Source organism: Suricata suricatta, chromosome 4 (assembly GCF_006229205.1).
Source record: "Suricata suricatta isolate VVHF042 chromosome 4, meerkat_22Aug2017_6uvM2_HiC, whole genome shotgun sequence".
In the NCBI taxonomy this organism is placed as follows: Eukaryota; Metazoa; Chordata; class Mammalia; order Carnivora; family Herpestidae; genus Suricata; species Suricata suricatta.
This window is the reverse complement of record NC_043703.1, coordinates 30,497,031-30,520,140: the sequence shown is the minus strand read 5'-3', so window position 1 is coordinate 30,520,140 and position 23,110 is coordinate 30,497,031. Positions and strand designations below refer to the sequence as shown.

The 23,110-nt window shown below is 38.4% G+C and overlaps 1 protein-coding gene across 2 annotated transcripts in view; it reads left to right on the top strand.

Annotated features, from left to right (window-relative positions):
• The window catches only part of LMO7 (LIM domain 7), a 192,490-nt gene that overhangs the window by 112,208 nt on the left and 57,172 nt on the right, over positions 1-23,110 (top strand). For both annotated transcript variants that reach the window (XM_029936595.1, XM_029936596.1), the window contains one exon: positions 22,407-22,437. The gene's annotated coding sequence lies outside the window, so the exon portion shown is untranslated. The remainder of the gene's footprint in view (positions 1-22,406; positions 22,438-23,110) is intronic.

The following is a 23,110-nucleotide window of genomic DNA, read 5'->3' as shown; positions in this document are numbered from 1 at the left end:
CCCATGAGGGTGGGTGGGCGTTGGGTCCTTTCACCTGCAGACCTCGTCAGCCACGTCCATTAGATGTGTCATATTCACAGTGTACAGATCCCTGGATCCTGGGTGCGTAGAAATAAAGTAAATCCTACTGTTTTACTACCTCAATCTTAAGACCGATAGTGATGATAGAGAAGATGAAATGCATTCTGAAGTCTTAATGTTTGCTTTTGTGTCTCAAGGAGCATTGGCATGATATAATGGAAAACACTAGGTTTGGAGGGATGAATAGCTCCTAGGTAAGGAAATCACTGAACTAGAGTGTCCAGAGTATCTCAAATACTCAATCAGATTTAGACCATCCAGATCAGAGCTCTCAATCACATTAATTACCCCTAACCTAGGAACAGCCCTACCGGGTATTGCCATTTTGCTTCTGTTTTGCTTCCAGTGGGTGAAGTGAAATGAGTCAGAAGAGTAACTTGTTTAGCTATATGACCTTGGGCAAATAACAGAGCTAGAATTTAAATTCAGGGGCTGTTTTCGCCTACATAGCTTGGAATCCTTCCATTGTATTGTCAAAACAGAATTAAGCAGCCTTTAAAAAAAAAACCCTGCTATTATTTCTAGTGCTATATGACAGAAATGGTCTTCAGTTGTTTTTTAACCAGGCCAGCCATTCTCAAAGTGGATTTGCATATATGATTGGTATTACCACATTTGATACATAGCAAATATCTTTCCATTATGATTCAATTTTTTTCGTAGCTTGTGAGCTGTGTAACTTGAAATGGATATAGTGCTACAATGGCCATCAAATATAAGATCAGCAATGAGACCTCCTAATTTTAGGAGTGTTAAATTGAATCCATGTGTGCCTTAGAATAGAAGAAATATGCTATATGTGTGGTCTTACCACTGGCCAGTTGAAAAACAGTGCGGTCTTTGGATTTTACTGATATGTGCACATAAATGCTTTTATAAGCTTTATGACTGTCCCACAGATATTTATGAAAGTTCAGTTGTATTTGCCATGATAATGGAACATTTCTATTAAAGGCTGTGGATTGTAAAACCTTCCTAATCTAAATTGCTCAAAAGCATGCTACCACTCTTTGACCTTGATAGCACTGGCATGGAAAATATCCTTTAAAATAGAACTGGTAAATAATTTATTTATAATAATTTCGCACTAACCAATTTTTGATGCTCTATTTTATTTGTTAGAACCAAACTAAATTATGAGTCCCTCCTTCAAATTGTCTTAGCTGGAAATAAGTGCTTATTAAAAATATATGAGATGGAAAAGATACATATGATGAAATATTTTTATTATAGTGTAGGTCATTGTATATTAAATCTCATAAAACACCCTAATGATAAATACTTTGAAGTCTTATTTGAAAACCCAATCTATAAGCAACAAGCTGCATTACAGTCATGTTCCCTGGTGTAATGGATTAAAGGCGGATTACTTCAGTGCGTTGCCCAAAGTCCTGCTATCAGTATAGCCATTGGGGGGTTAGAAACAGGTGGTGAGCACAGAGCATCAAGTGTAACAATAAATAGCACAGTCTAATTCCCGTAAGATGAAACTCCTCTCTCGTTGCAGTGAAGAGTAGAGATCAGATAGTGACTCAGAAAAGCAAAGTCCAAGAAATGACTCAAGCACAGAAGTACTTTTAAAATTCCTTGACCAAGACTTACGATAAATGGAGTAATCACTTCTTTTCCTACCAGGTTATTAAAGATTGCTTCTTCCTAGTTGTTAAACATAAAGCATCAAGGCATAATTGCTTTTTGTTGGTAAGAAGAAATATTTACTAAACTCCTATTTTGTGAATGTAATGCTTTAGACTGCCAGACACAGATGAAACTAATAGTAGCCTCTGATATGGATACAGGAGAGGAATACGAGGAAAATTTTTCTTTTATTTTTTTTAATGTTTACTTTTTGAGAGAGAAAGAGACAAACACAGAGACAAAGCATGGGCATTGGAGGGGCAGAGAGAGAGGGAGACAGACTCTGAAGCAGCTCCAGGCTCTGAGCTGTCAGCACAGAGCCCATGTGGGGCTCGAACCCATGAACCATGAGATCATAACCTGAGCCAAAGTTGGATGCTTAACTGACTGTGCCCTAAACATTTTTCCTTTTAAATAACTGGTAGGATGGGTTGGATGCAATAATAGAAAAAACTTGAATTTTAAGGCTATTAAGTATGTAAGGAAGAAAAGTATTGCTTTTGAGAGAAGAGGTGGAGGAGAGTAGAAAGAAAATAACGCTTGAATGTTTTAATTAATATCTTGTGTAATATTATAACTGCTTTATAAGATAGGGCGGTTGCCTGATTTTACGGATATGGAAACTGAGAAGTTCACTGGCTTGCTCAAGGTCACATGCTTAGTTCAAGTGTTGTTTGAAAACCCTACCTATAAGCAAAAACTCCTCCTTTACATTACAACTCCTAAACCAGTGTTCTTTCCACTAGAAAATTCTACCTCTCAAAGATGCCTTAATGAAAGATACAAAGATTGAATGAAGGACTTCTTTAAATGTGTTAATGTATGTCTATCAGACATGACCTCCTTGAAGTTGTCTGGGTAGGAAGGAGGTTTTGGAGATAGGGAGGAATTTGTGATTTTTAGAAGCTATGGGTAAGAAGTTACCCAGACTTTATTAGAAGTACAGTGCTTTAAATAAGTGCCTCTCAAATTTCAACGTGCTTATAAAACACCTTAGGATCTGGCTCAAATGCAGATTGATTCATGAGGTACAGGCAGGGCTGAGATTCTGCATCTTTCACAAGCTCTCAGGTCATGACAAAGAGGACCATACTCTGAGTAGCAAGGATTTTGGTATCAAATGCTGGTGGTCACACACTGGAGTGAGGGTTTAACAGAAGTCCTGGGAGAGATGTAAGGCTTGAGTGTGGATCTAAAAGATAATAGTTTTTGAGTGAGAGGTGGGAGGGAACTGCAAGGAGACCAGCTTATTGGTACAAAGTTCTAATCAAACATTTTTCAGAGGCTTTGGGATGTAAAGTAATGAGTAAAGACAAACGAGATCTCTACATTTGAGGCTCTTATTTCTGGGGAGGTAGAGAGTGGGAAGCACAAGGAATGCATTTCTGGCAGAGTGGAGGCAGGACGAATGAAAGGTTGGGCCCAGCTTGAGTGGTACCTTGAGAATCCTGGCTAGGGAGTTCAAGTGTCACCTCCTAGGAACTGAGATCATATCCAAAAGCTTTTGAGCAGAAGGTTCCAATGTTCAAAGCCGAAATGGAGAACAATGGGCTCATGAAGCAGTATGTGACATGGATTGACTGAGCTCTAGGCTGGAGGTTTGGAGAGGTGTTGGGAGATTGTCGCCATTCGTGGCTGTTTTGATAAGGATGACAGGTGCTCAAAGCAGTGAAAATGTAAATGAGGAGAAATGCCAGAGACGTTCCAAGTAAGACAGGTTGATTAGTATGACAGAGCTAGAAGAATCTACTTAAAAATTTTTTTTAAATGTTTATTTATTATTGAGACAGAGAGAAACAGAGCATGAGTTGGGGAGAGGCAGAGAGAGAGGGAGACACAGAATCCCAAGCAGGCTCCAGGCCCTGTGCTAACAGCTCAGAGCCTGCCATGGGGCTTGAACTCACCAACTGTGAGATCATGACCTGAGCAGAAGTGAGACGCTCAGCCGACTGAGCCACCAATGTGCCCCTAGAAGAATCCACTTTTGTGCTTGTGCAATCATTAGCAGAAACAGGAAAGGCATCCGACTCTGCAGCAAGACGCAAGTGAAGCCTGAGCACACGGCACTAGACGTGGCAGTAGAGCACCCGCACGGAAATGGAGTCGTCAGGGTATGGTTCAGAAATTCTGGCTGACTGTGTTGATTTGAGAGTCTTCTGTGAAGAGCTACCAGGCATTTGTAGAGAAGAAAAGCGGAGCTTTGAGGAAGTGAGGGTAGAGAGGAAATGTAATGGCTACGCATTCCCATTCCTTTTCTTCTCTTTGCCCTCAGTTATCTGTGTTAAGTGTACATCTATTTTGGACTCCCCTGTGCCACTGACCTAACTTCCTGCCTTACTGCATATGGTCTTGATAACTTTAGCTTTAATCAGTCTTTCCTTCTTTTAAACCCAAATAAAAATTCCCTCTCTGTTAAAGTTCAACATTGTTTTCTGTAGACCTTCTGGAAAGACCTTCTAGAAGTGTGAGGCCTGGGTTCTTGTCCTAAGAATGACTTTGCTTTGGAAAAACCAGCGTTGGTGTGTCATGCATTCAATTGAAGCACCATGGGCTTGTCCTTTGACCAGATGGATGTTCAAATCAGGACAGAATCCAGTATCCCTGTATGTCCTGGCCTTGGGGTCCTTAAATTGTGGCTGTGTGTGTGTGGGGGGGTATTCACGGCCTGAGCCAGCGTTGGCCGTACCTAACCCCACTCAGTGTTCTGTGGATTCTCCAACAGAATGAGCAAAAGATGTTGCCTGCTTGCTTTTCTTTTCTGTCCTCTTTTTTAAAACTCCATGTTTCTCATATACAACTATTCAAAACAAAATACATACAATTCCTGACAGAGTATTTTCAGGCACATCGCACTTAAATTCATGCAACAAAATGTACTTATCTTCCCATTCCCCCTCCTTGGAAACCCTGCTCCCAAACAACAGCACTGAAAACAAACCCACGGAGTTGACAAAATGACATCTGATTCAGCCTGGCACAATTTTTTTTCTAACCAAAAGCTACTTCCATTTGAATCTACTGAGGTTGAAGAACAAAAATACAAAAATGTTTTAAGGCATGTGTGTCACCAAGGTATTTGATTCAATCACTGTATAAATGGATGCTGGGTGGGTGGGTGGATGAGTTAAACAAACATTTATTGAGCTCCTGCCATGTGCCCAGCACTGTTCTAGGTATTGGGGATTCAGTTTCATGGTGAAAAGAACAAGGTCCTGCCATTCCTAGACATATATTCTAATAGAGAGGGCCGATAATGAATAAATAAGATAATGTGAGTTGGCGATAGGGCTATGAAAAAATGGGAGAGGGCATGTCTGGAAGGTTCTTTTGGATAGAATATTTTTAGTGTATGTTGAAATAAAATTTAACATGCACTAGATTTAGAAGCACTAACAATAAAACCACTAGAACTAATGTTTTATTTTTAACGGTATCAAATAGTTTTAGTAAAATTATCTCTTAAGAAAAGTTCACAGAATTGATGCTTTAGTGCACTTTAAGAATCAGAAAGCAGTACACCTAAAACTACTATCATGTGTCAGCCAGACTCAAATACATTTTTTTAAATCAGAAAGGCACACTAACTTCTGAAGGTTGGGGCCCATTTGTGTGTGTACAGGAGTTCTTTCCTCCTCTGCACCTATACCCCCAACCTGGTGAGCTGCTGTAGCTCTGATCAGATGATTAGATGCTTAGGATATGGATTATGCTTATGGATTTTTATAAAGAGATTTGGTATTGCCCATGGCTGTCCTTACGTCTTGTGTATATACTTGAACTGTGTGTTCACTTTGAACCCACGGTGCCTACTAGTCTACCATGTTAATTCCAAGCACATCCCATGGACTTTTCAAGGCGTTTTGCCTTCTGATTACTTTTTTGCTTATATACGTGTATTTATTTCCTTTCCATACAAGCTTTGTCAGTTAGGCCAGCTTTCTCCATTTTGCCTCCTCTAAAGAGCCATTTGTGGAGGCCAGGCTCCATCTTGCCTCATCTATGAAGCCCACCCTTACTAGGAGAAGCAGCCAGATGATGATTAGTCCCAGTTCAGCCAATATTGCATGTGTGGGCTTTAGCCAGTTCTTGTATCTTTTTGTCCTTCAATTTCTTTACCTATAAAATGGGGGAAATCACTAATACCTGCTGCATAGGGACCTTGTGAGGATTAAATTTGTTATTACAGGTAAAGAACTTAGATGCCTGATATATAGTAAATATGTTAGATGTCTAATTATTACTATTGATATTTTTTATGGTAAAATTTTATACTGTTCTTTGATCTCTGGACTCCCATGATTTGTGCAATCTGCATGACTTTTTTTTTTTTTTCATTTTTTTGGGTTTATTTAATTTTGAAAGAGAGTGTGTTGTGCCAGCGAATAGAGGAGGGGCAGAGAGAGAGAGAGAGAGAGAGAGAGAGAGAGAGAGATGGAGAGAGAGAGAGAATTCCAAGCAGGCTCTGTATTGTCAGTGTGGATCCTGACACAGGGCGGATCCTGAACCATGAGATCATGACCTGAGCTGAAGTCAAGAGTAGGTCACTTAACCAACTGAGCCACCCAGGCACCACTTCATGACAACCTTTTTCTTTTACTTACCTTTTTTTTTTAAACTTGTATGGCAAATACTAAACTGGTATATCTAGAGCTAGGTGGAATTAAAAACTGCTTGCTGAATGATGACAGGGTAGGTAAGAGTATGAGCACTGGCAGGCACAAAGAATTCTTAGGGATGGATGTGAACTACTTGCATGAAATGTGAGAGGAGGGGATGGACCCAGGGTGCTAAGAGAAAGCACCACTGAGTTGCTGTTCTGTTTTGACTCTTAATTTATTATTAATTTATGGGTTTTCTCATGTTAGTATTCTTTATTGTGGTATGAATACTTAGCATGACTAATTTTTAAGTGCACACACAATACAGTGTTAACTTTAGGCACAACGTTGTACACCAGATCTCCAGAACTTATTTAGCTTGTGCAACTGAAACTACATTCCTGAGCAGCAATACACCATTTCCCCCTCCCCTCAGTCCATGGCAACTACCATGATACTGTTTCTGTGAGTTTGACTATTTGAGATAACCTCATGTAAATGGAATCATGCAGTGTTTGTGCTTTTGTGACTGGTTTATTTCACTTAGTATACTGATTTCCACTTCTGGGTATATGTCCCAAAGAACTGAAATCAGAATCTCCAAGAGCTAACTATATCCCCACGGTCATGGCAGCATTATACACAAGAGCCAAAATATGGAAACCTAAATGTCCACTGATGGATGAGTGGATAAAGAAAATGTGGTATATACCTATAATGGAATATTTTTTCAGCCTCATAATATTCTTAATTTTGTATGTTCACCTCAGTTTAAACCCTTAGTCTTTAATTCCCTAGATTTCTTAATTAAGATGCATGTAAAAAAATACCTTGTGGTTAATAGCATGACTGAGTCTTAAGAAAGGATCGAAAGGATGCACTGAGCTTGAGCCTGCTTGGGATTCCCTCTCCCCTCTCTCTCTGCCCTTCACCTGCTCACATGTACGTGCTCTGCCTCTCTCTCTCTCTCATATATATAAACTTTCTTTAAAAAGGAAGAAATTTAGGGTTACATCATTTGGGAGCTTATTTTTTATGCCTGAAGATTGCTTTTCTGGAATGACTGATAACTTACTAATTATCAGTTACCTCGATTGTGATTTCAAAAGCATTTTTAGTTTCATAAGACTTAGAGATAGATTTTCAAGGAGATAAATATTCAGAGTTCTCAGCCTTCAAATCTGGAGCACATTATCCCACAATCAAAGTAATATATGAGGACATCTATTTATATTAGTTCGGATTGCTTAGTCATGTCATACAGTTGACAAGTGTTCATTGTCTGATTTGAACTTACCAGAAAGGCCCTCTCACCAGACCAGTCTCTATGTTGCTTTTCATATCAATTTTAAATTTGCATTGGGAATTGTTAATTTCAGAAACTGTACTTTTGATGAATATTCCTTTGTAAGAGATAAAAATCAGACTTTCGGAGTCAGAAGGTATTAAAGAGAATCTAATTTAATGTGTTCTTTCACAAAAAAGAAAGTAGCTCAGAAGAAGTCAGGTGGTTTTTGTAGGGCCTTCCAGTGACCAGAGTCCTGACTTCAGTCCCTCCTCTTGCTTTGGGGCCTAGTTATTTCCACTGCGCCTCACTCCCTGCTTTCCTAGAGAAGCAAAAGACTTGAACAAGGGTAATATTTCGTTTTATGCGGTGTTCACCTTATTTATTTCAGTGACTGCCTGTCCATACTGGTATGTAACCTACATTTTAATGTATTACTCTACTTTAGATTTAGTAAACTGAATAAAATAAGAGCTAGAATGAAGTTTCAAAGGAAACTACCTGCTTGAACCAGCAGACCAGAATATGTTCACATCATTTCACATTTTAAAATACAAAGAAGGGAATTTACCAGTGGCAATTTAATTTTTTTGATGCAGCCACTATATGTTTTTCTTTGTCCATGTTTTGTACCTCTTTGCAACAAGTTCTGTTTTTGTGTTTTAAACCCAATACCTTATAGTGTTTTTACAGAAACCACTTTGATATTGTAACTTTCTGTGTAGGATTTTCTGATGCTCATTTAATCTTTTATCACAGTCAGATGAGTTATTCTAGCATTATTTAGTTCAGACTTCCTTAACTGGGGCAAACAAATTAGAGATTAGGCAATACAAGAACATGTCTAGGCTGGTTTCTTACCAATTACTCTTCTTTGCAGACATAAAATAGGAATGCTTGACATGAGGAAATTATAGAACCTCCTGAGTAGTATTCCTTTAAAGCCAGAAGCGGTTGACTTTTCAGCAAGTCACTTCTGTGGTTCTTGCTTCTTGAAACATTCCGTTCTGTGGACTCGATGCATGAATTTTATGCTTAGGTGTTCTCTTCTGGATCCCTTGGAGTGTTGGTGCTTATGGAGTGTTAAGTAATAAACTCAGTGACTTTCCCTGTCCTTTAGATCCCTGGACCGAGACCTCCTGAGAGCCAGCTTAGTGTGCAGTGACAGCCGCAAATGGAGTGCGTTTTTGTTGTGCTCTCTTCAGCGTGCCTAAGCACAGTGAATCATGTGAGGTTTTTTCAGTCCATATCTGAAAATTGTTGGCAGGAGTTTCTGGCTTTTCACTCAATTTTGAGTTTCTCTGTGCTTTTTGTTTTACATTCTAGCTGGGCAAGTCTAGAGGAATTAGGTTTCATTTGAACTTCCTTTTTTGAGAGAAGTAGCTAAACCTGTTGAAGCTGTCGTTTTAGTTAAGATGTAGCCTTAACTTTTGTATATTTATAGGACAGGGGCTCTCCATCATTAGCACACATCAGGATCACTTGGAGGGGTCAGTAAGCCACATTACTGGACCCCTAACCCCACAGTTGCTGATTCCATAGGTGTGGAGTAGGGCCTGAGATTATTTTCACATCTCCAATAAGTTCTGCGGTACTGTGGATGCTGCTGGTCTGGAGACCAGGGCCTCAGAGCTTCAATTGTAGGGAATAAACCAATGGGAACTACTCTAAAGAGAAGGTATGTGAAATTGTTATCCTAAGAATATTTTCTGTGTACGTTTATATACTTAACAAAACCCTTGTTATATGGATAATGTCTATATCAAGAAAAAGATTGGTCCTCAGAGTTCCTTTCATGGTGGTGATACAGGAAAACGAGGATTAACCTTAGTAACGTCTGCATGTGGAAAATAACACTGTGGCTTCATACTCCCATAGTGATTGTCCATATGCCCAACAGCTCTCCAGAGTGATGGCGTTTTCAGGTACATGGAATTGTCTTGTGGGACTTTGCTGGAAATTGACATTTAAGAATTAAATATGTGACAGACTCTGGGCAATTCGGGGTGAAAGAATAGCATATGTGGCTCTGCAGTGAGAATTAACTGCTCACTGTTGTACTGCGGTTTCTTGACTGAAGTTGGAGTATAGGATGGGATCCAATAGGAAATGGTTGAAAGATGGAAATGGGGCATGTAACTAAAATGAAGTTCAGTAGTAAAGCCTGAATGGGAACGAGAGGGAATAAATGACTTAAAATGTCCCCTTAAAAATGGTACTGAATACTCAGATTTTTAGAGAGAAAAAGCTGAGGCTAATCTGTTCTGCTCACTAATATTTAATGTCTGTTTTGAATATTGAACCAGAGATGAGCAGCATTCTGTCTCTGAATTCATGGCATTCACAGTCTAGTGGAGGAGACTGGGGAGACATCCATGTTACGTGACAGTATAATGGAATGCTTGAAAAGCAGTCTGCACGGGCCTGTTTGGGGAGGCCTCTCGGAGAATACAGGCTGTCTTCGGAGGCAGGTTAAAGTTGAGCTTAATCTGTAAGAATGAGTAGCTCTAAAGAAGGGGAGAACGGTCAGGAGACTTCTAGAAAGAGAAAAGCTCCTGTTGTCTCCCATGTAGAGATGGGAGAGATTAGGACTGTTGAGAGTAATCTAAGGACAGTTTGTGGAAGTAATGTTGGGTTTGTGCTGGGGCAGATCAAGAAATAAGGTGACAAAAGTGACCAGAGCATGAATGCACACGCCATGTTTGGATTTTACTCCAGGGAAATAAGCCATAAAATATAAGGACTTTAAGGGAGAAGACACAGCATTCTGGTTTAGGAAGGTTCTTGAGTCACCTCTGTGAAGGAGGAGAAGGGGTGGGGAAAGACTGAAGACAGGAAATCCATCTGAGTAGAAAGAGATGAATATAAGAGATATTCAGGAGCTAGAATTGATCGATTTTGGTTGATAGAAAGGTGTGTTTGAATGAGAGGAAGTTGTTTGGGTTAATTAAGCTTTAGCTTTCTGGCTCTGAAACAGCCCTTCATCAGGACAGAACACATGGAGGGATGAACAGGATTAGGGATTAGATGACACATGCACTGGATAAGAAGATATTAAAATTTACATTCTAAGCTGGGGTAATGCTAGTGGGAATGTAAAGGGCACATATGAGAAAAGTTGCCTGGGAAGTATGAGTTGAATTTGGTTTAGACTAAATATGGTGAAGGAGGGGAAGAAGAAAGAGCTCATTAGTTTATTAATCTCAGTAGTTTCAAAAAAAGTATTCAGAAGTAAAATGGGAAAATTGAAGTTGATTACAATAAGTGCCAACTAGTCTGAAGGATATCCAGACTAAATGTATGTTGACCTTGAAAGTTAATTGAAAGGCAGGGTTATATCAATCTGCATTTGAAAGCCAATTATGTTATTCCTTTGAAGCGTGTCCATTCCTTCGCATTGGTTTATTTGGGATGACTGGTGATGCTTTAATAATATTCTGAAAATTCAAGTGTTCTATGGAAGGCTACATAGGAAATGGAAAGTCTGTCACAGGTGGTATATGTAAATGGAAAAGTTTTAAATAATGCATGATGTTGACTTTCTAATAAAAGGCAGGTAGCTTTATACAAATTGCAACATCTGCAAAATCCCTTTTGCCATGTGAGATAACATTTGCAGATTCCAGGGATTAGGATATAAATATTTTGTGGGAAGGGAATGTTTGTTATTCAGCCTACAATAGTACTCAAATTATCAATATTGTGAACAAAAAGAATTAGAGATGGAATATTTGTGTTTAAACTAGAAAATCTGTGATAGTACACTATGAAATAACAATGTGCAATGTGTTTTACATATAGATGTATATACAGATACATATCCACATATCTAATTATTAGATAATGGCTTGAATAGGGTTTAATTGGAAGACTAAGTTGATCCTTTATAGGATATAATTTAATAGGACTGTGATAGAAAAAAATGAAGATCTGATGCATTATTTCTTACCACTTTAAATATAAAGGATAAGCAAACTGGAAAGTATTTTTCCACCATAGTGAGAATGCTGAACTAGCTTATACTAAGTTGCAATTCTCTGAGCATTTAGTATATATTTGTGGAGTCTCAGTTACGATGCAGGCACTGAGTTAAATCTTGCCCTTTGATCTAATAGTATGTTTTCTATGAACTCTTCAGGTGTGTAGTCATTGCTTGGCTGTTTGCTTTGTTCACACATTTGATATCTTTTTCTAGATTGCTCTCGTTAAATGACCCTTTCCACTAATTTTAGCCCATGGGCGTGCTTTATTTGGTTAAGAGGATTAGGTAAATTCTTCGATCCTCTGAAACAGTGGTTCTCAGCTATGGGCAATTTTGCCCTCCACGGGACATTTTGCAATGTCTGGAGATGGTTCTGATTGTCATAGCAAGTGTGAGCAGAGTGCTGCTGATAGCAGTCCATACGACCAGGAATACTGTGAACCCCCTACAATGCACAGTGTAACTCCCCCACAGTGAGGAACTTGACAGTTGAAGATGGTAATGCTGGGGTGTCTCGGTGGCTCAGTCAGTTGAGTGTCAGACTCTTGATTTCTTTTCAGATCGTGATCTCATGATTTGTGAGTGTAAGAACCCGCATCAAACTCCACGCTGATGGTGGAGAGAGGCTTCTGGGGATTCTCTCTCTATCTCCCTCTCTCTCTGCCCTTCCCCCACTCATGTGTGTTCTCTGTCTCTGTCTCTCTGTCTTTCAAAAATAAATGAATAACCAAATTTTAAAAAGTCAAGAAAACATTAATATTGCCAAGGTCAAGAAACCCTTCCTGTTCTAAGTTTATATTGCTTCTGTGAACCTTGGGATTAAGTAAAATTATGAAAAATTTAGGGTTTTCTTCTACCTTGGAATCCTCCAGTTAATATTAGATAAAGAGAAGCTAATCTAGAATGGGCAAATTTTAGGACTGAAATGATAGAATTGGGGTAGGGATTTATTTTGAGGGGGAAGGGATACTAATTTTTCCCATAGTGGAAATTAAAGTTTTGAAATGAGTATTAGAGGCAAGAGCAATATGGGAACTTTTGAATGTGTAGCATGAATAAACAGTTTAATATATATTACTTTGTCAATACAGGATTTATATTCTACACACACACATAACACATTTAATATAAATTACAGCTGAGAAATTAGCAGGGTGATAACCTACTAATAACAATTTATATCCTCTTATGCTTTGCTGCAAAGAATTTTCATGTGTACCAGAAAGGAAGTAAGTTTTCACATGCTAGGCACTTGAAATGTATCTTAGTTTTCACAAACCTAAGTGAAGATAATAGCCTTTTTTATACATAAGAAAATATACCTTTACAAAACTAACCAAAAGATTTTCCCATTTCATCTTATTTGTGATTAATTTATAATCTTACTAATTTGTGGTTGATGGGTACCTGTCTTCCAGAAATCATACTCATGAAGGGTTAGCAGTGAAATACAGGGTATCTATACTTCATAGTTGTTCTCTCACTCTGAGAGTTATTGTGGTGTATTTCTTTTACTTAGAAGTCTCCTAAAAAATGCTTTTGGCAGTTTTCCATCTGTGGAATCCCAAAATGTCTTATATGTTCAAGATAGTCGAACACATATCTAAACTTTTCCAAAGAAGATGGTAAAAGGGAGCTTCTGACGTTGTCTCTGGGAGACAGGTGTAGGCAAGACATGGCTACTGCCAGAGGAAGGTTTGTGAGCCGACACTTTGCGAGAATATTGAGGGACCTATTCCAGGACAATATAGATAATAGTCTTTTCAGAATTAAGAAAGAAGTGAATTATTTAAAAACTATATGATGATGAAAAGTGCAGCTGCACTAATACTAAAACAAAGTCTTAGTCTATGGATTTTAGTCCATGGAAAGTATAGGTTACATCAAGTTTTAATAGTTTTATGACTCTGGGAAAGTTTTAAGCTTTTAAGTCTGAGTTTCCCAATTGGTAATCATTAGATGGCTGTGGGGATTAAAGGAGCTCATACGTAGTAGTCAATATAATGGTTAATAGTAAGTGCTTAATAAAGGCAATTATTTTAATATGCATTGTATAATTAAGCATAAGGTGAGCTTAAAACAAAACACAATTGCAAAATACTTCAATACTATCAGTGTCTCATAAGATTTTAGTAACAGTTGTGCCAAAAACTATGCAAAAAATTTCAAACTTTAATGGATCTCTTATTGTAGGTCTTCTCAGAACTTTAATTTGTTATTGTGCATATTTAAGAAGAAAATATGCACCACTTCACAAAAATTTTCTATCTTAAATCCTATAAACTTTTGCCAGCTTCTCATGTTCCGAGGCACACAGCTTGAGAAACACTGACTTTGAAAGTAGTTCCTCGCTCATTAGCATGTTCCAATATCATGATGCTGGAAGACTTAGGCTAATAGTTGAATTTCATATTGACTTTGAACATGGGCTACAGCATCTGGAAGGACACCTGAGCTATACAGTTCAGTATTCTCCTAAATCGCATCTTTAGGACACCAGTGGTTTCCACAAGATTTTTGTTGATAATGCATTCTTTTTCCTCCTTTGAAGAGAAGCAACCAGTAACATAGTAATTATGTGTACATGTATAAGATATAAGGTTTTAAAAAAATCCAATAATTCCTCAGCTTTATTTTTTCTTATGTTTTTATTTTATTTTTGAGCGAGCGCACGAGCAGGGGAGGGGCATAGAGAGAGGGAAACACAGAATCTGAAGTAGGCTCCAGGCTCTGAGCTGTCAGCACAGAGCCTGATCCAATGCTAGAACTCATGGATTGTGAGATCATGACCTGACCCAAAGTTGGACGTTCAACCAACTGAGCCACCCAGGCGCCCCTCCTCAGCTCTTTTCTTAACAATACTTTTTGACCCCGTTGGCCCCTCCATCTTCTTCCCTTACCTCTGGCATGCCGCTATTCCTATCACATGGATGGTCCTCTGCTTTGTTGGTTTCTCCTTTCCTTCTTAATCCTTCCTTATGTGTTGGGTTTTCCAGAGTTCAGTCCCTAGGTCTCTTCTCCATCTAGCCTGATTTTCTAGGTGATAGTATTTTAGCATTATGACCTTACATTTCCTCTCTATGCTGACAGTTCCCCAAATTATATCTCCAACCTAGATTCCTGGCTTGACCATATCACTTGTGTGTCTAATTACCAATTCACCTTTCTGTTTTGTCTGTTCGTTTTTTCAAACTTAACATGTCTGAAACTAAAACCCACTATTTTCATTGCTGCTACTACCTAGCATTGTTACCCAGGGAAGCAAAACTATGGCTAAGCCTGTCATTGACACCCTCTCTAGCCTCTTCCCAATAAATTTGATATAGTTGAATGTATGATTCCATTTAGTACACAGCAGACATAATGGAGACTAAGTCTTGTGTTGAGAATTACCTATTGCCTGTTTTGAGGTTTGAGGTTGCAATCTAACAGGAAATGTATGTATGTGAGTCTCCAGTGTGAAATCAGTTTCATGTAATGGCAAGCACTTGCTCCATAAATTACAAAGAATCTGTGTTTGAGAGAGTTAGAGAGAAAGCCCATCTTTCAGCTTCTCTTTCATTTTTTCGGTGGCACTGTATGCCACTCAGTGCCTTTGGATGCACGCTGTCTTCCTTTTCCTTTAAGTAAAACTTGGCTATTCTTAGTAGTATGTGGGAGGGTGTGAAATTTAATAAATTATTTTTGACAAGAGAAACTTACTTGATTATGGTGTTTGGAAGAAGCATTTTATATTGCTGGGGCAAAAACTGTTGAATTTCCAAGAATTTTTTCTCACATAGGTAAATTCAGAAATCATCGAGTTTATTTGTGCTCACTAATTACCTCCAGGCTTAATGTTATTTTCTCAAGTGTCATTTTTACAGTTTCCACATTCAGGTAGGGCTGAATTTTGCAGCAGTGGCAGATTACAGTCTATGAGTCACAGGTATGTAATTTTACTAAAAGATTTGTCCAATGGAATACAGTTTCATTTTTAGGGATGAAGGTGGGAGGAAAGGAAGAATTTCATTTTTTTTTAAATGCAGCTTGTTTTTCAGAGAAAGAAAGCATAAGTGCAGTAGTCTAAGGATTCATCTTGAACTTGTTACTCACATGTCTCTTCTTCCTATTTAACACAGTCATTACAGAAAGGCAGTGGTATTTGCTCTATATTAAATAAGGCAATGGAATGAGCTTCTATTAATAGAAAAAAAGATCCATTATTTGACCTATTCCTAAGTTGCTTCATTGATTTCTGGATTTGGAATAAAAGAAAGCCATTTCCTCAGACAGTAGTGTTAGAAATTATTTTCTTTCTATGTTTCTGAAAATTTCACTTAGTATCCTTTGGGTTGCTCGCAATTCTATTTTGGCTCGCATTTGGAGGTTACAGTTTTGTTTCATATGTAAAAAATGATGGCACTCTTGTCCTGAGAAGGACATCTGCTCTGAATTGTCTCCACTGTCTCCTACTACCACACATGTGCCTCCTCCCTTACCCTGTACATGTCTGACAGATTTGAAGCAGATGCTGTCCAAACACTTCTACTTGTGACTGCTTATGAAATCATGACTCAGGACCTCATTTCTTGAAATATTTTTAAAGTTGTGAACAGGTGGTTAGACTTCATAAGCAACAACTGGAGGGCAGAGCTTACTTAGTGGCTTGGAGAGGGACCAAGTATCTTGTGAGCCTAATTTCTCTAACATCAGCCCGGTTTCTGAAGAGGCAATATCCAGGTCAGCTGGTGCCACACAGGGCAGGGCAGACTAACTCTAGAAGGGTTGAGTCCCTAGGAGGAATCTCTGCCTTACTCATTCTGGGAAGTCGCCTCAGGAAGTGGATGCCAGGGGACAAAATCACCCAGTGAGTTGCAGTTGTTCTGAGGAACAAAAGTGGAAGCTTATTCAGGGTCAAGAAAGGGAAACTATAGGGCTGTAGAAGTAAGAGAAGAATGAGTACGTGTGGCGGGGCAGAGATGGGTGGGGTAGGAAGCTATACTTGAGCCCTGTATAGAATTTCAGATTTCTTGTTAGCCAGAGAAGCTTGGGGGTGTGGCGGGTGGGACCACACTTCTCTTTCCTGGTACAATGTGGGGAAGTCTTCCCCGCTGGTACCTGGGGCAAAAATAATGCCACTTTAGAAGACGGTCCAGTTCAAGTGTTTAATCATGTTTTCTTGATGGTTCAGTAAGAGAAGTGTAGTTGATCTTTACCAATCAGTGAAAACTTCGACAGGATCAGAGCTGAGATTTAGGGAGGAAAGATGACTTTGAAGTCTAGAAAATTCATTTCTTAGGGGATTATGATATTGTGGTAGAGCATGAGAAGACTGCAAATGAGTAAGTTGATACCTTGAGGAAAAAGGGTATCAAGATATGGGAGAGAAATATAAAAAGAGAAGTGGGTTTACATTTAGAACTCTGAAGTTTTACCTCATTTGGGAGGAAGTTCCCTCCATCTCTTGGTCCTTAGACTGCTGGACTGGCTCTGTGAGTGGCTTTAGGTAACTTCTACCTGAACCTATTGAGTGCAGGTATGCGACTGATTCCAGACATACATCCGTGAGTCATGGCCCCAGCTCTCTGCACTCTACCAAAAGAGATTATAGGCTGTGGTGGGTGCATGCATGTGGACCTGAGGTCAGCTCTTCAGATAAATAGAAGGTATTTAGAAATATAGTAAAACCTTGGATTGTGAATAAATTTGTCTGCGAGTTGTCCACAAGATGAGCAAACATTTCTAATAAATTTTAACTTGATAAACGAGGGATGTCTTGCACAAATAGTACATGCACCAAATGTCACACGATTACAGTTCAGCCAATGGTTCTTGAAATTTGCTTTGATATACAAGTGCTTTGGATTACAAAAATGTTTCTGGAACGAATTATGCTCACAAACCAAGGTTTTACTGTACTTTTGATGAAGTCCTAGAACACAACTGGCTGCACCAAACTGTAATAGAACTATAATGTCATTCTTTGTGTCCAAGCTGTGTTATCAGATATTAGGAAGATAGGCTTTTGGCCATGTAGGCACTTTGTTTTCCCTCCAATTTTGTTTTGGGAGAATTTAAGGGTTGGCCAAGGCAGTTTACAGTAGAAAAAGGATGGATGATGAGGGTTTGATGCAAACATGGATGTTTGGCCGGTGATAGTAGTATCCCACCAGTTTGCCTGGCCCTTTGTTTGACTTTATTCTAGAAATCGTTTCCTGTTCAAAGCTTTCCATAACATGGGAGTATCTTGGATTATGCTTCATTGAAATGTTTTTTTTCTGAGGAAGGACTTTATGTGTGGGGAAACTTGACTGTCCTCTGGCCACTTCTCCTCCCCACACTGTTTAGTTGAGATGGATAATTGGAGGATAGTTTTGAAATATCTCCTTTACTTGAACTGCTTCCATTAAGCACTTCTTAAACTTATTTAAGCCCAGTGAGACCTGGTGTGTTGTTCCTAGGTGAGACTATGAGAGTTCAGTAACATGACCAAGTTCTCATGGCTAGTAAATGTGGAGTCAGAATTCACACCCAGAGGTGTGACCTCAGAGCCTACCCTCTTAGCCACGCTGGCTCTTCATGGAAGAAACTGGCATGGGGATATCTGGAAGAGAGCTAGAACATCTGAATGGAATTGATTTCCCTTTGTTTTAAGATGGTATTTCCTGATTGATTACTCATACTAGTATTTTAAAATAGCTTCATGTAAAGGAAGAATCAGACCTAGGACTTCCTGGTTCAAAGTATACCTAAAAGCTATTAGGATAAGGTAGTTACAGAAGGATGTGTTCTCTGATGGGCTCACTTGAGAGTTTGTGCCTCTTTTCTTCCTGACCGCTAGTAGAAGGTTCAGAGGTCTATGATGGGCATATTTTCTTGCCCTTTGTCATGTAGCAAAGAAATTACTAGAGTTATTTCATAGAACAGTGGAGGAGTATATCTAAATTTTACTTGTGACTTTTTGAATATTAACACAATACTCAAAATTAATGTATGACACACAGAGAAGACTAGCAACATATTCAATGTAGTCATTTATTGACATTATTATTATTTCATCTCTATCCCATTTTTTTGGTGAATTTGGGTTTCTTTTTTAAATTTTTTTAATGTCTTTATTTTTTGAGAGAGAGACAGAGAGTGAGCAGGGGGAGGGCAGAGAGAGAGAGAGGGAGACACAGAATCCAAAGCAGACTCCAGGCTCTGAGCTGCCAGCACAGAGCCCATCTTGGGGCTTGAACCTATGGACTGTGAGATCATGACCTGAGCTGAAGTCAAACACTTAATGTATTGAGCCACCCAGGTGCCTCAACTGAATTTGGGTGTCAAGAAAAGTTTGGATTCTTTTGGCCAGTTTTTCAGAGCTCTGATGGGAAGCTCTTCATTGTGTGGACGAGCACTTCATCTTTGTACTTAGCACTATAAAATTGGTCTTTGTTTTTGAATCTCTACCTTTTTGGACTCACTGATGTACAATTGTAAAGAATTCCCTTTTATTGCAATTTTAGAAACAGCATTTTAAAAAAGAAGGCCAATTATGGGCATCAATACAATTTGAGTCAGTTGGATATGTTTTAAGTAAGGTAATGCCATTTAACTATTCTTTGATACCATGTATATTTACTAGAATTCTCTTGAGCCATTATCATTGTAGGCTTTCTCTTGCTAAGTTACAGTTTTGTAAGCTAAATAAATGTATTCAGTCTATTTGAAAGCATGTGTGTATGATGCATTGTGCTAGGCATTGTTAATAAAATATTTTGCGATTGCCAGGTGGTAAACCTGTTTTAAGACACCTGAGATATGACAATAAACAAACCCACAAAAATGGTACAGGAAAGCCATAATGAATGCATGCAGGAGATGGTTGTAAGTACAAAAATAAAGCAGGGATGAGTGATGGAGAGTATCAGACAGACTGGTTGCAATTTTAAGTATTTGGGTCCATCCTGGCTTCATCAGGGAACATTTATATGGAGCTTAGTGAATAAATGGGCTCTAATCGTCTAGCTAGTCTAATGATAACTGCTTCTTGATGAACACATACCATGAGGATAGGGATTCTGGTAAGTACCTGTGTACATGTACTGATCTCCTGAACTGGGGAGTATTATCCCCAGTTTCATCAGAAGGAAACTGAAGCTTTGAGAGTTGAATTGCTCAGATGAGCATAGTGGAATCCAGATCTGACTCAAGGCCCATGCTCTTAGACGTGCTATTACACCATCACCATGTCAACTCTTGAAATATTTATGGAGGAATTACTGACTTTGTAGATACGGCTGCCTTATTTTTGGTTCTGTTGAGCAGTAACTTGGATGGCTCGTGGAAAAGTGTGTGTTACCATGAGCTTCCCTTTGAGCCTGTTCTATTTTAAAGGCTTTGGGGTTGTGCCCGGTGGCCACAGAAGGCAAGGAAGCCACCTAGTTACTGACTTCCCTGCAGTGGGATGTGTTTGTTATGTGTCAGAGAGTGGCCTCTATTGACTCCAGTAAATCATTGACTACTTGAATTCCTGGCATTACATTTCAGTGATAGGATACTAAATTGGCTGGACTGTGTATCGTTGTGTTCAAGAACATGTTATAAATGCTCATACTTAGAAGGGAATGTAAAGTGCATGGAAGGTTAGGGTACCAAGGTTACTGCTTATTGTGTTTATTACAGAATAAACCCATACCTTGCATTTACAGCGATAGGTTTATTGTAATAAAAAGTAAATGGCAAAGGAGTGTATTGGAGTAGAAAGCTTCATGAAGGGAAGTGGAAGGGAGGTCAGGGGTTCAAGAGAGCTCTGTTCCTTCTGCCCTCAGCGTGCTTAAGAGAACATTCCACTCAAAGCATTCAATTTTAGTTGGATGGCGATTTTCAGTGTAGCCTATGCTTTGCATTGAATATTAATAGTTTTTTTGTGCTTTGGCTAATTTAATGTCTGGGGTGTATATGTTGACCATTCTTTAAAGAAGCTCTATATTTTACAACTCTATGTGCTAGTTTTTTATAATCAGCTTTTAGTGATCTCCCTCCATTAACTGCTTCCAAAACTAAACACTGTTGATTCTTCCAAGATGATTTTCTTTTACTTAGGAGATAAGCTATGATTTGAGCCCCTAGGCTCTACAGTTTATTCTTTTAATTTACTTCTTTGAAGCATAATATAAATATATAAAAGGATATGTATTATAAGTGTACAATCCAAAGACCTCAGAGAAAGAGCACCCTTGGGTAGCTCGCTTCCAGATCAAAATAAAGGGAAATCCAGTGTCCTCCTTCTTTTTCTAATCATTTCACTGTCCTTCCCCACAAGGGTAAATGCTCTCTTGACGTCTAACATCATATCTGTGTTTTTGTACTTGTTATGAATAGTTTGTACTGCTTGTGTCTGGCTGCTTTTGCTTCTCGTTGCTGGACTGAATCATATGGTTGCATGCAGTTTCAGATTGTCCGCTCTTGTGGTCATATAATATTTCATTGTGGGTATCCCATAGTTTACCCATTCTGTTGTTAAACAGCTTCCAGTTATTCTATCATGAAAGATGCTTCAATAAACCACCTCATATGTGACTTTTGATGAATATATGTAGGCATTTCTGCTGAGTATAGACCTAGGGGTGGAATTGCTGGGCCACACAATATGCGTTTACTCGGCTTGAATAGTTACTACCAAGTGGATTAAAAATTAAAAAGTAGTTGTACCAATTTATATTTCTGCAGTAGTGTGAGAACTTGCGGATTTTTTTTTTGTCCTGTTCTGGGGACGTGCCTGTTGTTCTAAGGCCCATTTCACTTTATGTTTGTTCTATGGAATGGAAGGGCCATAGCTGTCTCACTGGTTCTTTGAAAGCTAAGTTAAATATTTGTGTGCCTGTTCTCTCCCCTTTTTCCTTTTGTAAACGTGTCTTCTCTGTTATATGTGTGTTTTATAGATTCCCTATGTATACCGGACATATAAATATATATATATATATATTTATATATATATATATACACATTTATATATATTTGCATATATATATATTTTATCTGGCAAATAAATCACTTAGAAAACTTAGGCTAAAAAGCTACCTTAGAGGCCACCAAGTTCTGGCTTCTCCAGTCTCTGAATTAGCAACACTCCTGCTCATAAGTGTGTCTAATGACAGCGCATTAGTTTAGGGTAACCCTTTGTTAATGAACTTATGTTGCTTCTTTAGCATTGTGCTGACATCTGCCTCCTTTTAACTTCTCCCATAAATATCGTGCCCTTTTACAGATGAGGGCGAAAACTCATGATTCTCGTGACAGAGGAAAATAAATCTCTTCAAGCAGAGATTCATGGCCATTTTTTAAACTGTCCTTCTCTTATGTCTTCAGAACCTTGCTCTCTGAGCATTTTGCTCTGAGTAACTTGGGTGAAAAACCCATGGACAATGGAAAAGAAAATTATGTGCAAAAATGCTTTTTCTCTCCCTCTTTTGTTTCCTCAATTTTTGTTGCATGAGCACGTTGATTCCTGCTTCCTGCTCCCCCCCCCCCACCATTTTTGGAGTGGGTTTAAACATTGTTTAAGATAAAAATACAAAAAGTGCATTTTAAAAACCTGCAATGAAAAAAATGAGAAAAAGACAACCTTTTTTTGTAGGACCATAATAAAATTTATAGGACCAAATAAAATGAAGCATTTTATTTCATGAAATCAATGAATATGGAAAAATTCTGATGGATAATATGCAGTCTAAGGTTTTTGAATGTCCAGCTGTTATCAATATTCATAGAACTTTAGAATAAAAGAGTTTTTTTCTACTTAATAATTGAAGGCTCATAGATATTACTTAATAGACATTTTCTCTTTTCTTTACAGGCAAGAAGAGACTGATAGGAGATTGAAAAATGTAAGCTCTATTTAAGGGAACATTATTAATGGTTTTTTACTTACATGCTCTGGAATAAGGCATTGTTATCTAAAAATAGCTGATAGACTCTGAATCATTTTTCTAATGGAATTTCTGTGAGGAGCAAACCAGTCAGAAACTCTAAATATGTTTAAATAAGGTTAAATCATATGTTCTCTGACATGAGGGTGTATGAGGGAGGTGAAATCTGGGAAGTGGCTCCGGATATGTGAGTAAGGCAGGAAAGGCAAATAACCCACATCAGGGTCATTAGAGGAGTAAGTCAAACCACCAGATCAGACTCTAAGGAAAAACACTAAATGTTTAAGAATTCTGGGTAATTCCTCAATGCAGACTTCTATCTCTAACATTCTGCATATTAGAAGAGTTTCTAAAAATGTGACCGCTTTACTTAAAAAAATACAAGATATTGAGATTCTTACTAAGGAAACTGAGAATTACTGCTTTTAAGAGTTTAATCTGTAAGTTTGTTGGAAAAATTTATTGCTTTGGAAGTTTACTTGGCTTTCTTCATAGATGTTTTCCTTCATTTGAACTAGTAGAATATACAAATGCTTGTTGAGATCTGAGTTTTTGGTCTAGGAATGTGCTCAGAGACAGAAATGTAAGAATAATTAACATTTTAAGGGCCCTTCTTCACATAATTTAAAAG